This window comes from Onychostoma macrolepis, chromosome 23 (assembly GCF_012432095.1).
Source record: "Onychostoma macrolepis isolate SWU-2019 chromosome 23, ASM1243209v1, whole genome shotgun sequence".
NCBI classification, from domain to species: Eukaryota; Metazoa; Chordata; class Actinopteri; order Cypriniformes; family Cyprinidae; genus Onychostoma; species Onychostoma macrolepis.
Window position 1 is genome coordinate 10,154,818 of NC_081177.1, and position 22,909 is coordinate 10,177,726.

The 22,909-nt window shown below is 35.5% G+C and overlaps 1 long non-coding RNA gene across 1 annotated transcript; it reads left to right on the plus strand.

Moving 5' to 3' along the window:
- The first annotated feature begins 9,653 nt into the window (after window positions 1–9,653).
- LOC131532188 (uncharacterized) lies at window positions 9,654–16,464 on the plus strand. The gene is made up of 4 exons (XR_009268855.1): window positions 9,654–10,113; window positions 11,380–11,429; window positions 13,153–13,256; window positions 15,517–16,464. It is a non-coding gene; the product is annotated as an uncharacterized LOC131532188 (long non-coding RNA).
- The last annotated feature ends 6,445 nt before the right edge of the window (window positions 16,465–22,909 follow it).

Genomic DNA, 22,909 nt, shown 5'->3' on the forward strand with positions numbered 1-22,909 from the left:
GTTATAAGTGTACTTTTAGAAGGGAGGAAAATGGCCCACAACTGCACTGAAAACCACTGAATTCATCAATCCCAGCACACTGCAAAACGTGCCTGTGGCGACATTTCTGTTAAATGATATTACGTTGCTGCTTGCACGTTTCGTGACACTTTCAAAGTGAAATGTCCAGTGAGCGGCGGTCAGTTTTTAAATTCCTGAGGCTATGCTAATGGTTTTCTCACTTTCTGTGGCTAGTGTTTATATGTTCACACTATTTGGCCTTGGATCATACTTGCAGAAAAGATACCTTTTAATGAAATATTAATAAATAATTGTTATATACCGTATAAATAAACATAAATGTGGTGATTTTCCATAAATTTTTTTATTACTATTTTTTACAAATATTACTCACAATTAATCATAACTGATCACAATTAATTAGTCATTTTATCTTAATTGATTCACACAATTGATTTGTGTGAATCTTTTTTTATACAATATTGCACAATGTTTATATGTAGACCACTGTTCAAATTTTTTTTTAGATTTTTTTGTTTTTAAAAAGTCTCTTATGCTCAACATATCTGCATTTATTTGTATTTTATAAAAAACAGTAGAAAGAGTATAATTGTGAACTGTTATTGCAGTTTAACTGTTTTCTATTTTAATATATGTTATGTAAGTGTAATTTATAAGTTTAATTTATTCCTGTGATGATAAATCTGAAATTTCAGCATTATTACTCCAGTCTTTAGTGTCACATGATCCTTCCAATGCTTAGTTTAGGCTAATATGCTGATTTGGAGCTAAAGAAACATTTCTTCTTATTATCAATGTTGAAAAATGTTGTGTTTTTGTTAATGTTTTTTTTTTTTTTTTTTGGAAACCATCATACAGTTTTTTTCAGGATTTTTTGATGACTATAAAAAAGAACAGCATTTATGAAATTTAAAAAAAGCATTTATTGTAACTGTATAATCTTACAAAAACTATGCAGAATATTAACATATTTCAACGTTTCCTATAACATACTGTACTATTATTCATTTCAAAAACATGCGTGTGAAAATAAGCTATTGTGATATTAAGATACTACATTTTGACTGACTGCAAAATCTCTCTCCCAAATCTGCTGTCTACTCTATTGATATGCTATCCCTACCACTCTGTCTCCATAGAAACAAGAAAACCTCTTAATGTCCGCAAACTTCAGATTCTTAGTGCAGAAGAAGGTGATCCCTCTCGCTGTGGTTTCAAAGGACGCGGACCCTTGATGGATCTTTGTTCGTCTGCCCCGTTTTGTCCCTCCCCCTGTACTCATTCATCTGCTGGCGAAAATGAAGAGGCTGTCGCCGTTCAGCCGCCATTAATTTTTCATGAAAATATCAATTATGTCCTGTAATAGAGAGCTCGCATGCGCCGCCCAGGAGGGATCGGCCATCCTCCATGCAATCATCCCAAATTTGGCCTTGTGCTCTGCTTATACCCTTCATCCCCAGCTCCCTCCACCCTGAGAGCCGTACTCTCCTAATTAGTCACCAGGAGGAGAGGGGGCTCTATTAGGACCCGTGATGAATCATTATCTTCCGTAATTGGCCCTCCAGTCCCCCAGGGGGTGCCCTGCTCCAGACTGCCCAGCTGGAGGAGCCTATCCTGCCACGGCATGAAACTGCAGCTGGAGAGTGAGCCAAACTACTACTTCTTCTTTATTTATTTATTTATTTTTTTTTTTTACTGCAAAGCCTCCATTAATAATCCTGAACCTCAGCTCATACTAATAGGTTCATATTAATCATTGTTTGGGTGATGCGGTTCTGTAATTGAGAGCCGCCTTAAGAAGATTAATTTGGTGTAATATTCATCACAGAGGGGAAGAGAGTTATTGGTATTCATTATGATGGTGATGTTGCCACAGCAATTTTCCAAAGGCGGGTAAAGCTTTGTGAATGCGGCCTTGCGAAATGATAAACAACTCGTTTATGATTCTGTATTACTCTACAACAACAGTTTGGATTCATTTCCATATAGTGAGTGCATTTTTCTTTGTTGGAGCAAAAGTTGCCTCCATAAAGCGTTTAGATTTATAAATATTGTAGGACTATAAATAGGATTTTTCTCGTATGTTGTCAGTAACTCTGAATGATGGAATGGACTGACATTTGTTCACAATAATATTTGGCAGAATTGGTGCGTTCAAGTCCTTTTGGGAATTTTGTATTTATGAGTTTGGAAGTCGTTTGCGTTCAAGTCACTTTAATCATAGCAAGATAACTTTTTTTAAGCAAGTTTTTTTTAACTTTGTTTTTATTCAATTTATGAATGTTCTGTTAATTTAATTGTTATATATTCACATATAGCAATTGTACAATATTAGGGTATTTTGTACATGCAACATTGTAAATTAAAAAACAAATTTACAGTCAAGACACGGAATCCATTTCATCTGACATGTTTTCTCACCGAGAAGACCCAAAATTGATAATTCTGAGCTTAAAGAATGTTCAGAGTTTCTTATTCGTAATTACAGCTTTGGTGGCATTCGTAAATACGATCTTTCTGATATGACTTGAAAGCACCGTGTGTTTAAGCAGTCTGGAGATCATCATATTTATCATCATGTGTGACCTACTTTTTTGGACTTCAAAATCTTGACCACCATTCACTGCCCTTATAAAGCTTGGAAGAGCCAAGACATTTTTAATGTAATTCAGATTGTATTCATCTGAAAGAAGAAAGTTATATACACCTAGGATGGCTTGAGGGTGAGTAAATCAAGAGTTAATTTTCATATTTGGGCAAAAACCCTTGTTAAAACTCCTCCTACATCTTTATTTTTACTGAATCACAAACTACATTTACGTGATAGACTCACTAACTTTTTATTGCCTTTGTTACCATGACAAACATTTTTCAGTAGGTACGGAAAAATATGGAAGCCTGTTACTTGATATATTTATTATATATCAGAGTGCTACTTTTATATCTCAACTGTGACTTTATTTCTCACACTTGTGACTCATTTTTTTTAAAATTATGACTTTACATCTTATATTGTGACATTTTCTAATTTTAAACTGTCTCACCATTACTTTATTTATATAACTAAATTTATTTATTTACTCTGAGGCGAATGTTGTCTTTATAGGAAACATCAAAAAACTAAAACAAAGAATAGATTGAATTTTCACACTACCTACAAATATACCTATCTATACTGTATATATCAGTGGTGGGTCGTCAGGGCCAGCAAAGCCTTCTCTTCTGGCCTAAACACTATCAGAATTACTGACTTAGTTTTAATATATTTTTTACCATGAATGCGTATTAAATTATTTCCAATAGTCTATTCTCTTCATTTCATAGCTTTTCTCTTGGTTGTGCTGCTTCCAGTAGTGTATGTTTATATTAGAGCTTTTATCCAATCACATTTCAGCAATCGTGTTGACAGGGTCAAAGAAATCTGCCTAAGGCCTTCAGAATCAACAGTGCAGGGGCCTCATTTAGAAAATGTTGCGCAGAAACCATCCTGAATTTGATCTTACGATCATTTCTCAAATATGCGTACGTTTGATTCATAGAATGAACGTACGAACAGAAAACGCGCTTACGCGTCTCTTTCAGATGTGAAATTTATGAATCGCAAATTATCTTCAACTTGCGCGCAATTGAATGGTTTCAGCTCTCTGCCTTGTAAACGACTCCTAACTAATATCATTAACATATAAAATATTACCAATCATCATAATTTAGAACAGGGAGCTGCAAGAACAGCTTACATTTTAAAAAACCTGCAATACTCCGACAATAAAAAGTGCGTACGTCTGCTCAGACCCTGACGTGACGCTAAGCACTTTTCCACGTCAAAGACCATCTTTATAAATATGAGCTTTGGCGTGGATTTAAGCGTACGCACACTCTAAGATCAAATCTGAGCGTACGCACACTTTATAAATGAGGCCCCAGGTGTCTGTAGCTTAAAATCAATGGCAATGAAACGTTGTTTTAACCAATCAGATTTCGAGATGGCAGCACCAGGGCCATCTAGCAGGCTTACGATAGTGTCAGCATTTTCTCATCCTTTGATTGGATGATCAGAGAGTGTAGTCAAAGCTAGCTAACAGCATCACTGTAAATCATTTTTGTTTTCACAGTATTATTAATGTTTCTCAGGTTTCTTACTGTATACGCTGTGTACAGAGCATTATTGTATATTTTCAGTGCATTCTGAAAAATATTTAACTACTGTAAATCTAAATACTAAAGTACTAAATGACCGCGAAAAACAACCACACACCTCCTCAGCACCGGCACTGTGAAGACTCGTGAAGATGAAAAACCACTAGAGTATGGTAGGCTAAACTTCATTTGTAACTTTTTTTTTATTGCTTTATGCGTTGTATTCTGGTGTTATTTGCAAGATATAAAACCAGGTTTAAGTTTCCATAAGAATATCTCAGTTTCCCGAGTTGAGCTGTATTATCTGGACTTTTTCTCTGGCCGCAGTGCCGCTTGCAGAGTCAGATAGGCGGGGAAACTCGGCTTGAAGATGAGAGTCCTAGGGGTACGTTAAAACACATGTATACGCTTTTCTTCATCGTCTTGTATGATTTTTTTTTTTATGTTACTTGCTCACTTTCCCAGTAAAGCTGTGCTAACTATTATTTTCCTCCCGCAGAGCGGCAGGGAGACTTGTGAAGACGAAAAGCAGTGAGAGTTCGTTAAATTGTTAGGCCAACTTTAAAACACATGTAATCGCCTTATTTGTTTTACACCAATGTTATCTGTAAGGTATAAATATGTTTGAGTTAATAAATGTCTGTAAGAACATCGGGTGGACTCATTTTGTCAGGTAAATGCCTCAGCTAGAGATTTGGGGCAACTAGTTGAATTGTGTTAACTGGGTTTCTAGCTTTAGTAATAGCATTCATTCTCGCTACATAAGATACCTGTCTGTGATGCAGTGCCCTGTTACACTGCATTTCTGTGTAATATTTATGGTGTATAGCCGTGGCATCATTATGATGGTATTAAGAGGTGGATTCATTCATGCAGGATGCCATTGAAGGCCTAGGTGTAAAATGCACGGCCTGCCACTTATATATCTATCTATCTATATATATATATATATATATATATATATATATATATATATATATATATATATATATATATATATATATATATATATATATATATATATATATATGTATATATGTATGTTGATTTTCCAGTGTTTGTTAAAGAAGCCGTAGAGATCTGCTCCTCTGTCTGCAAAAGAAGACAAGTCTGCAAATTAAGTCAGCAACTTAGAAGAAAGCTGCATCTTCATGGATGAGAGAGCGTGGAAGCTCTTGGCTCTCGTGCACAGCAGCAGAATGAAGATGTCACAAACTGGCTACTGTTGTGAGCGCTCGGCCCATCACTTACACTGTCAGTGTTTTGTTTATATACATCCATGTGCTTTTGAACACAGGAATACCTGGAATCTGAGATCTACAGCCGCCCTGAGACACATCAGGTAACCATTTTTTAACTGTTGGTTTACTCTATCTGTCTATCTATCTATCTATCTACCTATCTATCTACAGTTTTACTATCTAAAATTTGAATAAAATGAAATCTAAAAGAATTTCAAATCATATGAGCCAAAATTTTATTCACAATACAACATAGAGAACATAACAAATGTTTAAACTGAGAAATTTTACAATTTTATGCACAAAATGAGCTAATTTCAAATTTGATGCCTGCTACAGGTCTCAAAATAGTTGGGACGGGGGCATGTTTACCATGGTGTAGCATCTCCTCTTCTTTTCAAAACAGTTTGAAGACATCTGGGCATCGAGGTTATGAGTTTCTGGAGTTTTGGTGTTGGAATTTGGTCCCATTCTTGTCTGATATAGGTTTCCAGCTGCTGAAGAGTTCGTGGTCGTGACATATTTTTCGTTTAATGATGTGCCAAATGTTCTCGATAGGTGAAAGATCTGGACTGCAGGCGGGCCAATTCAGCACCCGGACTCTTCTACTACGAAGCCATGCTGTTGTAATAGCTGCAAGTATGTGGTTTTGCATTGTCCTGCTGAAATACACAAGGCCTTCCTGGAAATAGACATCGTTTGGAGGGGAGCATATGTTGCTCTAAAACCTTTATATACCTTTCAGCATTCATAGTGCCTTCCAAAACATGCAAGCTGCCCATACCGTATGCACTTATGCACCCCCTTACCATCAGAGATGCTGGCTTTTGAACTGAACGCTGATAACATGCTGGAAGGTCTCACTTCTCTTTAGCCTGGAGGACACGGCGTCCGTGAGATGACCATAGAACACTTTTCCACTTTGAAACAGTCCATTTTAAATGAGCCTTGGCCAACAGGACAAGACGGCGCTTCTGGACCATGTTCACATATGGCTTCCTTTTTGCATGATAGAGCTTCAGTTGGCATCTGCAGATGGCACGGTGGATTGTGTTTACCGACAGTGGTTTCTGGAAGTATTCCTGGGCCCATTTAGTAATGTCAATGACAAAATCATGCCGATGAGTGATGCAGTGTTGTCTGAGGGCCCGAAGACCACGGGCATCCAACAAAGGTCTTCGGCCTTGTCCCTTACGCACAGAGATTTCTCCAGTTTCTCTGAATTTTTAGATGATGTTATGCACTGTAGATGCACTGTAGATTTGCAATTTGACATTGAGGAAGGTTGTTTTTAAAGTATTCCACAATCTTTCTTCGCACTTTACTTCTGAGAGACTCTGCCTCTCTAAGACATATCTTTTATAGCTTATGTTACAAATGTTATGTTTTATAGTCTGTTACAGACCTGATGTCAATTAACTTAATTAGTTGCTAGATGTTCTCCCAGCTGAATCTTTTCAAAATTTCTTGCTTTTTCAGCCCTTTGTTGCCACCATGTCAACATTTTTGAGACCTGTACTTGGCATCAAATTTGAAATGAGCTCATTTAGTGGATAAAAGTGTAAAATTTCTCAATTTAAACATTTGTTCTCTATGTTCTATTATGAATAAAATATTGGCTCATGTGATTCGAAAGTCTTTTAGTTTTCATTTTATTCAAATTTAAAAAACGTCCCAACATTTCCGGAATCGGGTTGTATCTATCTATCTATCTATCTATCTATCTATCTATCTATCTATCTATCTATCTATCTATCTATCTATCTATCTATCTATCTATCTATTGTTCTATCTATCTATCTATCTATCTATCTATTGTTCTATCTATCTATCTATTCATGATTTTGTCCATTGGTATGTCATTCTGTCTCATCAATAATTCAGGTAAAATACAAAGTCAAATTAGATTTCTAGCAAGGTTGAAACCAAATGTTCATCTTCCCAGAGTTCTGTGGGTCTTGCTAAGCCTTTTTTCCTCCCACCACTTATCCTAAGCAACTTTCCTCATTTACTGTGATGGCAAGGACAAATGTTCACCCCTTCTTTAAATTCTTTGTTCTTTTGAGTCTACATTTCTGAAGCCCTGACGGGGATTTCTGAAACAATAACCGGTATATTTTATCTCCAGCCTTGCTTAAAAAAATAATCACCTTTGAAATGCCAACTATGATAAATGAGACCTCTCAAAACTGACTAGGGTAGTGTGTGATGTTATGTATGCATTTATTTTTCACATATTATGCAAGTTTTTGCTTGTTACTGTGAGAAATTTGACATGAGGCTGTTAGAAACACTGTAGCTTCAGGCATGTGGGTCCTTCTTAATGGGACGGGTTCATAAATAGACAATCATTGTGCCTTTGGTTTTGTAAATCATCTTGAATAAGGATTGATTTTTAGCAGAAACTGAAATTCAGTCCGTCACAGCTTTCAGAATGAGATAAAACGTTATGATTCTGATTCTGAGAGTGTTTAGTGTAAATAAAATGTCTGAAAACTGAGCAAGAAAAGGGCAAAAGGTATATGACTCTCACAAGGATTTAGAGGCCTGGAAATGATTATTTTTTATTTCCCCCCAGTAATGAGGTCAGTCTCCTGCTAAGAGGACCAGACTAACAATTACTTTAAAAGACCCCCAAATATGAGGATCCCATTGCAATGGACAATGTTAGTGTTGTGTTATTATAAAGTGATATGTCTGATATATTAAGTTTTGTATATTTTATACAAAATGTGTTGTTTTTTTTTTTAGACAATTACCTTTTCTGCTGACCTCCTAGCACCCCTGTTCGACCCCCACTTTGAAATCCCCTACTCTTGAAGTCTACTAATAAGTGAACCAACCGCTAGTTGTAACACTGTTAAGCTAAGACCACCCCCTCCCAATATCCCTCCCAGCACCAAAACAGAGCACATTCATTCTAGATATTACTGATGGCCTTTGGCTGGTTGGTCCGGATTAGGTGATCTCTCAAGGGAGTGTCTGAGATCACTGGCAGCTCTGCTCAGCATCGAACCACTATTACGAAAAATCTAGCTGGACTTATTCATGCATTTCTGTGTATTTTCTCTGTCTTTTTACCAGCTGGTTTGTGGCTGTTTTCAATAGAAAGCATGCATGCTTCTCTATAATGGCATTTAAGAAACCATTAGAGGGAAGAAATTTGCAATAAATTAGGAGTTATTCAGTAATGAGCTCATGAGTGAAGCGCTCTAGAGTTCTTATTAATGACGGCTGGTCACAGACACTTAATTCAAAAACATTAGCTCTAATTCATTTGTTAATATTTATTAGAGTGAGCTTTGAAAGAGGAATGGTTTAGAGACGACAGAGTTGTAATTAGGCTTGGGCTGAAAATGACTCCAAGTGACTTTCTGGCTCACTGGCAACTCCTCACCAAGTTCATAAATGAAGCTCAGCTCCTCTGCAGAGCTCTGGGGTCAGTGAGAGAGAACAGGGGAACAGACCTAGATCAGCCCCCTGCAGATGCAGTAATGTTCAATATCAAAACTGGCTGGATGAAGGAGAGATGAATATTCTGCTAATTAGAGCTGGAATTAAAAAGCAGCTTTAATTAGAGCAGGGCTATAATGTACTGTTGACTGAACCCCTTGAATTGTGTAATGCATTTCAGACATTTATTTTTTTTGTTGCCACTCTTTAAAAAAAAAAAAAAAAAAAAAGATTAATAAAATTTGAATTCAGTGTACTTGATGCGTTATGAAATCTTGACACTTTTCCGAATAAGTAAAATAAAAAAGATAAATACAAAACAAAACCAAATAAAACAATATGTAATTTTTTATATCTTTTGAAATGCAAAGACATCATTATATATTTTTCATCAATATACATTATAAAAATTGTACTGTATATGCTACCATTCAAAGGTTCAGTAATATTTATTTTTACGTTTTTGATCTTAAATGTCTCTTATACCAACTAATGCTGCAATTATTTGATTGAAAATACAGTAAACACAGTGTGGAATATTATTATCATTGAAGTAAATGTTTTCTATTTTAATATATTTTAAAATGTAATTTATTCATACATTTTTAAACTGCAATTACATGATTGTTCAGAAATCATTCTTATTTTTTTGCATATTAAAAAAATGTGATGCAGGATTTTTTCAAAATTCTAAGTAACAGCATTTATTTTAAATAGAAATGTTCTGAAACAATGTAGAAATGTTTACTGACACTTTTTATTAATTTAATGCATCTTTGATGAATAGAAGCATTGATTTGTTAAAAAAAAAGAAAGTGTAATAACAAATTATATGGCTTATATTCAGTACATATTATACAGTATGTTGATTTCTTTCATTGTTCTGAAATGTGTTAATATGCGATTCATAATGCATATATTCTCTAGTTTTATTACATATATCTCTAGGGAAAGAGAAAAAGGATGAATTCCTAACCAACAGCAACAAAGCGAAGCAGAGACAAAGATAACACTAACAGAAAGAGAATGCAAGAGAAGAAAGTGCTGGTTGTGTGAGCGAGCGCTCCGGAGGCAGAGTGAGCGACACTGCCCTGTTCGGTGACAGCACTCGCTGTGGGGCTTCTGTCCCCTCAGACGTTCAGGGGTGAAGGAAAGAGCGGAGAGGGGAAGGGGAGGAATCACTCCAGGGGTGGCAGCGCTAGAGGAGGGGCGGCGAGGAGCAGTCATTCCCATGTGGATCAGGCCCATCAGCACAGTCAAAGTGAGGAGCACAGGGGGCACTTGTCTCCTCTAATCACACCACATCCCCTCTGATAAAACCATTCGCTAGGCTCCCGCTGGAGGAGATGCAGACTATGACTGCGATTTGTTTGTTCTCCTGTTTACAATAGCTGGTTATTTGCTTGTTGGAAAAGTAGAACACTACTTAATGCCTGTTACAGAAAAAGCGGTATGATCTATGAACATTGCATGACACAGCAGTGATACGGGTCATATTAAGGATGTTTTGGGTTAATATGATTCACTTGTAATGCCATTAGAATTTGACTGCAAACTTGCAGTTTAGCAGTTGTTACTTTTCATTTTTTTAAATAAAAAACTAACTTTGAGAATTATATACATAAGCTTCAAATAAAATATCAAAAACATTTTATATCTTATGAATGGAACTGACTATGAAATAAGATCCTATGGGGAAAAATGTGCTTTAAATAAATCAAGTAATTGTTCTTGCACATACCAAATACAGATATTTTGAACTTGAACTTATGACTAAATTAATTGATACATTGTAAATATTCAGAGAGTTTTCTTATGTTGAACTTAATATTCAAAAGGTCAAAACTTGAACACATAAATAATCAGAAAAATATTATGGCCTATTTAAGCCTTAAAAAATGTCATTAGTTTAATGTATTTAAGCACATAGCTACAAGTTATATTTAATTGTATAAAATTATTATATGAAATTATAATATTTAAAAACATATATTCCCCTTTTATTTAATTAATTATATTCAATTCATTGTTATTCATATTTAATTATATTTTTACCTATGTGAAATTTTCCCCCTTCTGTTTAACTTTTATTATAATAGTCTGTTCCATAGATAAAATGTAAACTTTTAATTGCGTATTCCAAACATAAACAACATGCTTAGTGTAGCTTTTTTTTTTTTTAAATTTAAAAAAAAAAAAAATCACAAAATAAATTATTTAGCAATACATTTTTTAATAATGAAGAAAAAGGAGAAAGTTCAAGACTTCATGTTTGTTTTGGAAGCTTGCCAAATGTGTTCTTGTAATTTGAACCTTTCAACAAATGAATAGCGATTTAAGGTTTTGGTTCACATCAGCTCTTATAAGAATAAGAATCTCCTTTGCCATTATAAGCGCAGTGCAGTGGTAAACTTCAGTGCTCATCACACTTTCACATGAATTGTTCTCATCCAACCATCACTTTTGTCTGTCCTAGTATGAAGTGTGTGTGTAAAACAACAACAGTAATCATTGTTTGTTTCCGCAGTCATAAACCGTGAAGCCTCAGAGCGTGACTCCATCCTAGCAATAATCCTGGTGAGTAATGGTCAGCTGCTGAAAGTTTTTTTTTTTAATTTTTTTTTTATTATACTCTGGGGCTCAGCATATCAGAAACTTGTTCAAAGGCTTTATTTGTTTTATAATTTTTAGTTTATTTCTTTGTAAAATTAACTTCAAGCCTCAACAAATCATTTCCCCCCCCTTTTTATTGTTGATGTTCCATGAAAACAGATAAGATAAAATTGCAAGCAACACAAGCGTCCTTTTATTTTCTAATTTGTGTTGCATTCGCATGTTTTTCTCATCAGCGAACATTTTATTTTTTAAAGATGTCAGCATTTATACTGCTTTTAGCTGCCAGTCATCCTACTAAACAGCTACAATTGAATCATCAAATTAAACTAAATAACTGAGCATTAATGCTATTGTTTGTAAGTGAGTCATAATTAGCATTTTGTCTAATTGTGTCTGCAGGGAAACATGGGGTTAAAGAGGCAAAGACCCTTTCATTCAGATTTAACTCTTGTTCCACAAAGACACAAATCAGCCTAGCTTTATAGTCAGAAAGATAATTACTTATCTCTTAAGAAATAAGGACTCAAGGGTTTTTCCCCCATCATTTATCCCTCTTTCTCTCTCTCTCTCTCTCTCTCTCACACACCCACCACTAGCATTTAGCATATCTGTCGTTCTTAAGAAATACCTCTCTGCCCTTGGTTTCATGCCAGTCTGTAATGACTATGATGGAATGCGTGGAGCATTGCCACCTTATTTCTGGATGTAACCTGGTGTGAAGGGCACTGACCAAACAGATATGGAGACTTATGCTGCTAATTACTGAAGCATGAGATGCCTGAAGCTCATTAACTCAAAGAGAAGCTGCCTAAATCAGATTCACACACAGCATGTAAAATACCAGTACTGTTTACCACGATAACAGAATATCAGAATATCAACAAGCACACAAAGTGACCCTGAACAGCTTTTAATTTTATTTAAATGATTTCTTTTTTCTTTACAAGTTGTTTCATTTACGGTATTTTTTTTTTTTTTACTGTATATTTAATATATATATTGCATTATTATTAATATTTTTATTAATTATTATCTCATATATATATATATATATATATATATATATATATATATATATATATATATATATAGTGGCATTTAGTATGAATCTAGTAAATTTTAATTGGTTTAAGCATAGACTATTAGTTTTCTGTTTAAAAAATATGGCTCAATACTGTTTACAATAAAGTATAAAGTGTGAACAAAATAGCTAATTTGTGATTGGGTTGCACATAGTTATGTGACAAAATAAATCACGTAATGATACTGGTTGATAGTAATGTAAAATACAAGAAAAGCCTTAATTTGAGCATGAAATTATATTTAAGAATGTTAAATTGACTTTTGAATGACTAAATCATATATAAACTGCTTGTAGTAAGAAATGTATTTTCTTTAAAGAAAAATGTTTTTCTTGTTACTAAATGTCATTCCACTCTGAACAGCATTTTTTTTTTTTTTTTGAAAAGTTCATTTCTGAGGTAGTTGGTACCAGACAAGGGTCTCCTTTGTCATTCTAAATAGATGTCTCAGTGCTCCGCTCTGCCTTTTCTACAGATCAGAAGAAAAACAGTAATGAAAAGTGAACAAATGAAATCAAATATAACAGGGTCACACATCACTATAAGGGCACCAAATGGTCACTGGCATGGAAGTAATCTTTTTTTTTCTTGTGTTTCTGCAGAAAAATGGGAAAAAGCCATCAGCTCCAGACTCACAAAAAGAGGGGGGGAAAAAGCAAGTTGTTATTTTGCCCGAAGCGCAGCTAACTGCATCAACAAAAAAAATGTACGGTCTGTGCAGAGCGCTGTGTGACACAGGAAAGCCAGTCATTTTAATAAAAAAGGACAGTTCTTTTGTGAAAAAGTGCTGAGCCCTTTGCATTCTGGGCAGGCAGAAAAATGTTTAAATAACCTGATTTTTATTCTATCTGATATGTGGTTGTGTGCGTGCTCATGTGCGTGTGAGGGTGTGCTGGTGCTTTAAGAGCATGGAAATCAGGGTCTCCTCCAAGTGATCTCCAGGGGGTTCAGCTGAGTTTGAAGTACAAATGCTGAATTTATTTAACCTCTTGACAAATGTGCATATATCTTCCATTCTTTCAGCCTCATTTCCATAAAAATTTCTCTTAAAGACATCAGGAAGTGTTTTTAATTAAGTTTACTGTCAAATGCTTTTTTTGTCCTTGACAAGTTAGTTATAGTTTAAAATGACAATATTCATTAAGATTCCCTATGTGGTGCTTACATTTCAGAAAAAGATTGGTGTGTTTGCTACATGCTTTATGATAAAGCGTTAGTTGTATGTCTCAATTATCTGTGAGGATGTGAGAAAATAATCACTCATGATAGGCTTGTGTTTTACAATAACGTGTGCTGACAGTTTGTGATGATGGGCGTTGAACCAAATCACAGAAATTGCGTTACCAGAAATCATGCGAGACGTGGAAACTTCTTAAATTGGATGTTGTAATCGACTTGCAATGTTTAAAGATCTCTGTGAAAAACGGCAAACGCAGGCTTGTGTGTGTGTGGGTTGATGAAGCCTGTGTTTCCTCAATTAAATTGTTTAATGCATAATATTATTCATGTTTTACATAATCTAATAAATATGTACTGTAAAAAATCCAAAGTTGAGAGAACTTAAACGTGTATAGCTTCAGGAGATTTTTTTTCTCAACATGTTTTCTTCAGTTTATACAACAAAAAGTTGAGAAAACTCAAAAATCTGCTACAAAGACAATTTGAGAAAACTCAACTCAAAAAGCTCCTGAATTTGTTCCTCATGACTTTATTTCAGAATTGCAAGATAAAAAGTCACAATTACCTTTTTTATTTTGTTGCAGAAACAGACTTTAATATGCAGTATATCAGGTGTCAAAGTACACAATAAAGCCTTCTTATGTTACTAATGTCATATTTTAATGCTCCTCAGTTAGATGTGTGAAGGTAAAAAATGCTTGTTGATTTTATGTGAAGTATGAGCTATTATAAGTGAGTTTTTTGCTGAAGCTAATAAAGAATGCTAGTGTTACTCCACATCCATTATAGTTTTTCATTTCGCCTTCATTCAGTTATTGATTTTCAGGCATAAAAAACAATATGAGCAGATGGTTTTGTGGATTTAGAAACCAAAAACCTTTAGGAAATAAAGTATAATACATCAGTGGTTCTCAACCAGTGCCTCACTACCCAAAAATGGATCTGATATGGTCAACCTGGTCTCATAAAAATACGTACCTCTGCGCACTTTTTGTGCGACACCGTTTTACGTACCTTGCTGCACGTTTCGCACAGGTTCCATATGTGAACCCTGGCACGTTTTCATTATGTAAATATTGGTACGTATTGCTGTTTTTTTATTACGTTGCTTCAGATATGTATTGCGGCGGTTCAGAATTCAAATATCCGGGGACTGTCGCTAAAGGTTAATGCTCTATCGTGTTGGAAATATGCCCTACACCAAATCCAACCCTAAACCTACCCGATAGTGTTAACAAATGCAAAACTGATATAAAAATGTATTAGCTGATGCAACTGTGCCATTTGAACTTCCTTTTACACAGATTTTAACTGCTTTGTTAAACAGGATTTGAACCGGTGCTTCTCGTCTCCTAAGTCCGTCTCCGTATTCCGCGAGCTACCAAACAAACTTATCATCTATGAAAACCACACAGCTGAATATGTGTGATGCCAACGTTCAAAAGCATCAGTTTTCAAATCTCCCAGCATATTAATATTGTTTTGAAGTCATAGCATGATATTCTTCAAGTAATTGTGTGAAAATTACGCTTTATTAATCGCAACTCTGTAAATTTGTGTGAAATTGTTCATTTATTTTGGAAACTGCAGTGATATGTATTTATTGGTACGTATTTCATGTCATGCTAAAAAGTGCACCCAGGTACGTAAATGCCATGAGACCAGGTAGGATATGATTGTTTAGTAAACAGAATAAACTGGGCGGATGTTTGCTGTTCCACGTCTTACAAAAGGCTAATATCCTGAGCCACTGCTATTACTGAAGCGTTTATTTTGTGTTTCAGCAGGGGAGGTTGTTCTGGATCCACAGCGGTGCCCAGACAAACATTCATCAGCTCCCATTCTCCAAGGACAGGATGATGCACTCGAAAGCCAATTAGGTGCATTGAGCAGAACGTAAACCCTGAGAAAAAGTGTGTTTACACCTCACCTTTGCTCAAGCAATGTAAATAGTCTCAGATACTGGCCCACACCAGCCGACCCACATGATGAATCGCACCTCGCCTTCATCTTCAGCCATTTTTAATGTTCAGCCGGATCTACTGAGTGTCCCACTCTCTTTCTCTTCCCTTCCCACTGAAATATTGCCTTTTCCCGCGCTGTAGCTCTCCCCTCAGAATTGAACAAATGAAGAGTCAGCATTCGCAGGTTAATACAATATCAAAGTATGACAAATTGTTCAAAGGCAGTCCGGGCCGAAACACATCTGCATAAAAGCTGACTGGCAGCAGACCGGCGGCTTTTTGATACTATATCTTCAGGCTGACAATCCCAGTGGACTTTAATGCATTTTTTTGCATAGCATTATCACCGTTCTTTTGACGGTTTTTTTTTCATGCGCACAGATGAAATGTGGCCCAATTATAGAGGTTTTTGTACAAAGGGAGCATGTAACCTAGCATGAACTTCAGTCTGTGGTTGTGTGATATTTCCTGCCCTGTAGCACGGAAGTAAAGATGCATAAGGAATAACGTCATCCATGTGACAACATAAAATCCCCTATGGGTTGAAATGTTGATGTATTAAAGTAGATAGAGAAGTTAGCATAGCTGCAGGAAAAGAGGATCGCTATAGGGCTTCCCTTAACTTGATGTACATGGTGTCATGTGGCACATCTAACACCATCATTTCTCTGGGGTTGACACACGTGTCTTATAACTGATTTGTCACTAATGTGAGCAGATGTTTTGTTTTTGATGCCCAGATTTTTAAATCAATTTTTAAAAACAGGTTTATGAGGATCTCACTAATCACTTTATAATGATGGTTGAACTTGTTCTATGAGAGTGTTAACTTTTTTGTAACCATTATAATCTCATTATTCTTTTATTCAGTTATTCAGTTAACAGTTATATTAGATATATTATTTTTTATTGTGCACAGGATTTAATTTTTCTTATTGATTGTTATATTTATTAATAGTACGTTTTTAGCTAAAATTAATTATAATAAATCATACAATGTGTGTGATTATGGTGTTACAGCATAATAAAAAAGTTAAGTTCTTATGAAATTTTTTTTTAGATCATAATCATACATAACGTTACTGTTTTTGAACAGTATATTATATCATTAATATTATATATTTACTAATATTTTAAACAATGTTATGTGTGATACTGATGTTACATTACATTAACATGTTTTAGACTGCAGATTATTGACTGAAAGTTAGATATAAAACATATATTTTTAATAAATAAGAGCTAAGAAAGTATATATGTAGTATGTGTGTGTGTATATACATATACACATATACACACATACATATACACACACATTATTCATACATAAACATATATACATTTATTTAAAGTTTTATATATAATTATAAGAAATTCTATTTAATTATATATATATAATTAAATAGAATTTCTTATAATTATATATAAAACTTTAATATATATATATATATATATATATATATATATATATATATATATATAATTAAATATAATTTTTATAATTATACATAAAACTTTAAATGTTAATAAGAACTTTGTTTCTGATCTTGCCTTCGTCATCATAATCATAATCACATTATTTATGATAATTACAATTTTGTATAAATAAATTAATATTAACAAAAAAACATAAAAACTTCATCACATATCGCATTAATAAGCCCATTTGCAGAATGTAAATGTATGACTGTTATGATTATGATTGCATTTTTTTTGCTAATTCTGTCTAATTGATTCCAGGAGGTCCTACAGCACATACTGTGGCTGATAAGGCCAATTAGAGCTAATTTTTGCCCAGACCTCAGTGTCATCCCATGTTATTGAACGCTACGGCAGCAGGTGACAAGGTGAGTAATTTCAGGCTGCTGTAAGCCACCAGGGAGGGGGTCTCGCACAATGTCTCCCCCCAGAGAGTCGCCCCGCTCCCCTAAGCCGCACCGCAGGCTCTGTTAAATGTCAGACATCTCCACAGTAGAAGCCTTAATATCAGACAGCGGGACCGGGACAAAAGATCAACTTGGAGTGCTATGAAAGGATAATAACTATTGTAGCTAAAAATGCTTGCTTTTCGGCTCTAATGAGACGGAGAGTACAGCTTTAAAGCTCACGTTTAAGGCCTAATTAATCATTCTTCGTGGCAGTCTCCCGCGGATATCCATTAGTTTTATTTCAGAAGCCACCATGCCTTCAATGGCTCTCCAATTGTTTTGGAGGGTTTTATATTAACCTGAGTGTAGATTGATTGCTCGAGGTATGAATAGAATGCATGCGGAGATGGATAATGTTCTGGCGTTGTACGATACGCTGCACACAAAAGTCCTGCACAAGTCATGTGGGGTTGTGCATCTACTTTGAGTGCATTGTTACTGTCTCATGGCTGTGTTTGTTGTCTGACATTTTGAAGCCATATAATTTTGCATCAGCTAGCTGAGAGAGCTCAGATATGAAACGAAGCACTCTGTTGTCATCTATGAGGTGAGAAACGGAGCTCACGACCTCTGTCACATCCAGAGGCCCCCCGCGGCCAAACCACAGCACCCTTGATGGGTTCATCCTGGCATAAATTAAAAGCGCCGAACGTAAACAGTCTGTTAATTTTCCCTGCTGGCCTGCAGAGGAGATCTCCATCACGGCTGGATGTTCAGCCTCTAGCTGTGCCGGGGGTGGAAATGGCCAAGAGAGGCGGCCGCCCCCGCTGCGTTCTCTACAGGAGGGAAGCATACAGATTTAGTTCGCTTAATGAAAGCTAATTGTTTGCGAGGGGATGACAAACACTTGGCCGCGCTGTGTTGTCTAATATGAGCAGGTTCCATGAGTTCAGCTGTCATTCTGTGCTTACCGCTCTCAGCGATGGCCTCTCCCTGCCTGCTCTTCTCTATATTTATTATATGTAGCATATTTATATAACATTTTATTTTTGTGTAATATGTATTTTATATATATTATGTTGTGAATTTTTTAGGTTAAACCTTGACCTTTCAGGGTTTCAAAATCCATGCCTCTATCACATTCTCGGAATGTCCACTCATCTCTTCGATGCTTACGTCAGTGAAAACTTTTGCACTAGGCAAATGGGAAATGGGGTTCAGGTACAGTACGTCTTGGCTTAACACTCCAGACTTTATTAATGCAAATCCATTTCCTACATTCAGGAAGAAAATAGGCTTGATGCATGGCACAGTTCAGCTGGGTCTGGATCAGGCCGTGGGTTCAGGGGCTGGGAGGGCACACGTGTCAATCAAGTGCATTACGTACTGTACATAATGTGAGGATAGAGGGTTACAGACAACCCCAGAGCAGAAAATGGTCTGTTTGCTGAACGGGTTGAAGGGTAATGTTTAGGCATGCTGAAGCTGTTTAATGAGTGACATTAACCACCTTTGTTTGCTTAACATAATCAGACCGAGGCTTTGATTACATTAGACAATGATTATTATAGCTGATTGTTTGATTGCTTGTTCCTGGAGTTCTAAATATCGACTGCACAGAGAGATGATGTAAAAAATGTGCTTCCTAATGTGGTGTATTTGAATATACAAATTCAAATAATCTGAGTGTCAAAGGGAAAGATTTAGAAAGACTTTTTAATTTAATTAAACCTTAATTCTGCTTCAAACTTCAATCTGTTCAATTTTCAATTTGAATATCTCATTATGCTGTATTATCGCCAATCTTTCAATCTTTTTGTCAACTTCACAGGTTTTGGATTATGTTTTGGAGCTGATTGATCATAGTTCTCATTGAACTGAGGTTATGCACCTTAGGTTTTATGTGGAGAAAGAAAAAAAAACATTATTTGTGGATAATTTTGGCAGTGTTTACACAAAACCTGAGGTGCATAAGTTCAGGTTTTATAGAAAAATCTGTGCTTATAAAAAGTAAACAAGTTGTTGAAAATATTTAATCCAATATTTGGATTAAAGCAAGTTTTTGTAGGCTGGTCATTTTTGAAGTGAAACAAAGTGAGGGGAAAAAACCCTACAAAAACAAAAATCCATTTTTCTGTGAAGTTCTTATACCCTGTGTGAGCAAAGTCAGTAAGTAGTCAAATGTGATGACATTAACATTAATTAGCATTTTCAGGAAAATGAAAATCCTCTCTGGGTCAGAATGACCAGAACACAACGTGATATAGTTCATGAATCATAAGGACTACTTTTATGATAATAGTTGTTTTTGTTTTATTTCGTATTTATTTATTTTTATATCTTGACAGTGCCCATTCCATTTACTTCCATTGTATTTAAATCCAGAAGAGCTTTATCAAAGACATTTAGTTAGTTTTAAATGATAAGAGGCTGAGTAAATGATGACAGGAATTTCATTTTTTGGTGAACTGTTTATTTAATTCATCTTCCTCCACTTATTTTTGTCTTCATCCTCATGTGTTTTCTCTTCCTCCACAATTAATTTTGCTTATTTGCATTTTTTCCCCTCCATTTTCCCTTCTTTTTCCACAGTTGTTTTGTTTATGAATATCTTCCTGTCACGAAATTGCACAAAGCATTGCTATTCTCATTTCCAATTAAATTGTCATGGCCCAAATAGTTCAAAATCAGTTTCTTGGTTCAGGCTTCTCAAGTGAAGGCATCTATGCATAGTCGATTGGTTTTCAAGGCTTTTGCTGTGCATTCAGCCTCACAATGCATAACTCACCCCTTTATAGAGGCAGACGGGGAGCCATGATATGCAACTGAACCTAATTTTCAGCTGTGCATAAACACGGGCACATCGTTTGACTATCAACTCTAATTTGATTGCGCCCATCCAGGAAAATTGCAGCATTTTTCACTCTTGAGTGATACATAAAGCGATTGAACCTCAATGTAAACTGCTAATTTAATTGCATCATGCATGTTCTGTTTGCAAACGGCCTCTAGCATGTGCGCCGCTGTTAATAACAGCTGAGAATATTGTGGATATTTACAGGCGTTTGATTGGCTGAGAGCTGAAGAGGAAATGAGATTCATGACAGGTCGTTCACAGGATTGTACTATGAAAAACAAACACCAGTATAGAGTTTGACATGAACAACTATATTAGATGATTAGATATTATAGATGTTGCCACACTGGATTCGCTAAGGGTAATTCCTGGCATGTTTCTTTAAGAGGACGGTCGGTCGGTGTTGAGCTATAAATGCATTAGTATATGGCATATCACAAAGATGCCGTAAAACAATACATTTGATTTCCACACGAGAAGTGGCTGGGTGAGCAGAGAGGCTGCAAATGCTCAGCGCTCCATGAATTTGTGTCATGCTTTTTCTTGGGGGCTGTTGAGAAAAGAGCATGTACGCACACATTCATTATGTCTTAACACATGGGTAAGCTTCAACCCCCTCAAGAAAGGCTTTTCCTTTCTCTATTGTATGGAATGGCCAAGTGGAGATGAGAGTCCAAAAAAAAAGAGCTGCCAAGGATGTGTGTGTGTGTGTGTGTTAGCATGTGCCGTTCTCTTTGTGTATCTATGTGTGTGTGTTTGCATGAATATGGAACTTCATTTATGGACAGTGCACTATTGCAGGTTAAGATAGAGCCCAACTCCCCAGAAACACCATGTCAGTATGGATTAGAGAACTTCTGTTTTGCCAAAAGGGAAAAAAAGTGTTCCCACCACGCGCAATTACAATAAGCAAACAGCCTTGAGTCACGAGAGAAAGAAGGGGAGAGCGCAGAACAGATGGTGCAGAGGAGTAGGTTTGGGAACCACGAAATGATTCCCATTTAGTATCGGCCCCATTAAAGAAAAAACAAAAATTTTATGTCTTTTTATGACATTTTTATGGCTCTCAGTTCTGTTAATAGTTGTTAAACTTCTTCCACCAGTGTAGTACAAATAACTGACTCTTATGAGTCGGTTCTTTTTAGTGAATCAAAATCATATAATGCCATGAGTACAGCCTCAACCCTTAAATAATGACTCTTATGAGTTGGCTATTTAAAAAAAAAAAAAAAAAACGAAAAAAGATAGTGCAACTAGATTAACAAATAAATGAATCTTATGATTTGGTTCTTTTTCATTGAATCAATTTCATACAGTAGCATCAGTACAATCTGTGGGAGATTGTAGATTAAAAATACACATGCATTTTGCTGTTTTAAGTGGTATTTGAAATGAAATAAATTATTAATATCAAATTACTGATTTGTCATGTCTGTTCTGAAAATATCTCATCCTTTTGACTCCTACGGGTTGTAAATTCAATAAAAAAAATTTTTTTTCCAAATATTTCTAACTGCAAAGTACTAAAAGAATTCCTAAGGAACCAGAATCTGCATCAGAAACTATAAATTCCTTATGATTTCCATTCCTCTAGAGAAGAAAGATGGGGGAGGGTCAGTTTGAGAAAGAGCAAGAATGAAAAAGCGAGAGAATGAGATCTCATCCGTTCTCAACTGGATCCACACCATGTAGAGTAAACATTATTATCTTAATAACATTTTCAATTAGCTTTAACCCTCATAACCAGATGGTAATGGAACACGAAACCGAAAATTAATTAGAAAAATAATTTGTAATTACAAGATGATCTAAAAGCTCTTTCAGGTTCAGGCATGAGTGATGGTAGTTGAGATTTGGCCTAATTTTTTCCATCATATTCCTACCTTCGAGAGGCGAAATGTGCATATGAGTATGGGAATATTCCCCACGTTTTCTCCCAGCGCCAGTGATTTATTTGATGCATAGTTGTGTGTTGCTTCTCAAGTGGTGGGAAATGAAATCGCTTTTCCACTTCTGCTCACTAATGGGCACATATCAGCTCATGTGTGTTGTGATGTTCTGTAGTTATGGAACATTGCTTTCGTCATTTAGAAGAATGTGAGTTTTTGTGCTTTTTATGTCACATTATGGTGTTTTGTAGTGAGTGTCAGGAGAGAAATTGAGTGTTGTTGATGTTGTATGCTGTTTACCACAATGATATCTCAGTAATCAATAATATATTTTAATATATTTTAGAATGTAATTTATTTCTGTGATGGCAAAGCTGAATTTTCAGCAGCCATTACTCCAGTCTTCAGTTCCACATGGTCCTTCAGAAATTATTCTAATGTTCAGATTTGCTGCTCAGTTATTGTCAATTATTACTGGTGCTCAGTTATTGTTACTGTTCTTATTATTAGCCATGTTGGAATCTGTGAAAACCTTGCATTTATTTTTGACTTCAGTGAACAGCATTTATTTGAAATACAAATATTTTGTTATATGTGTTATG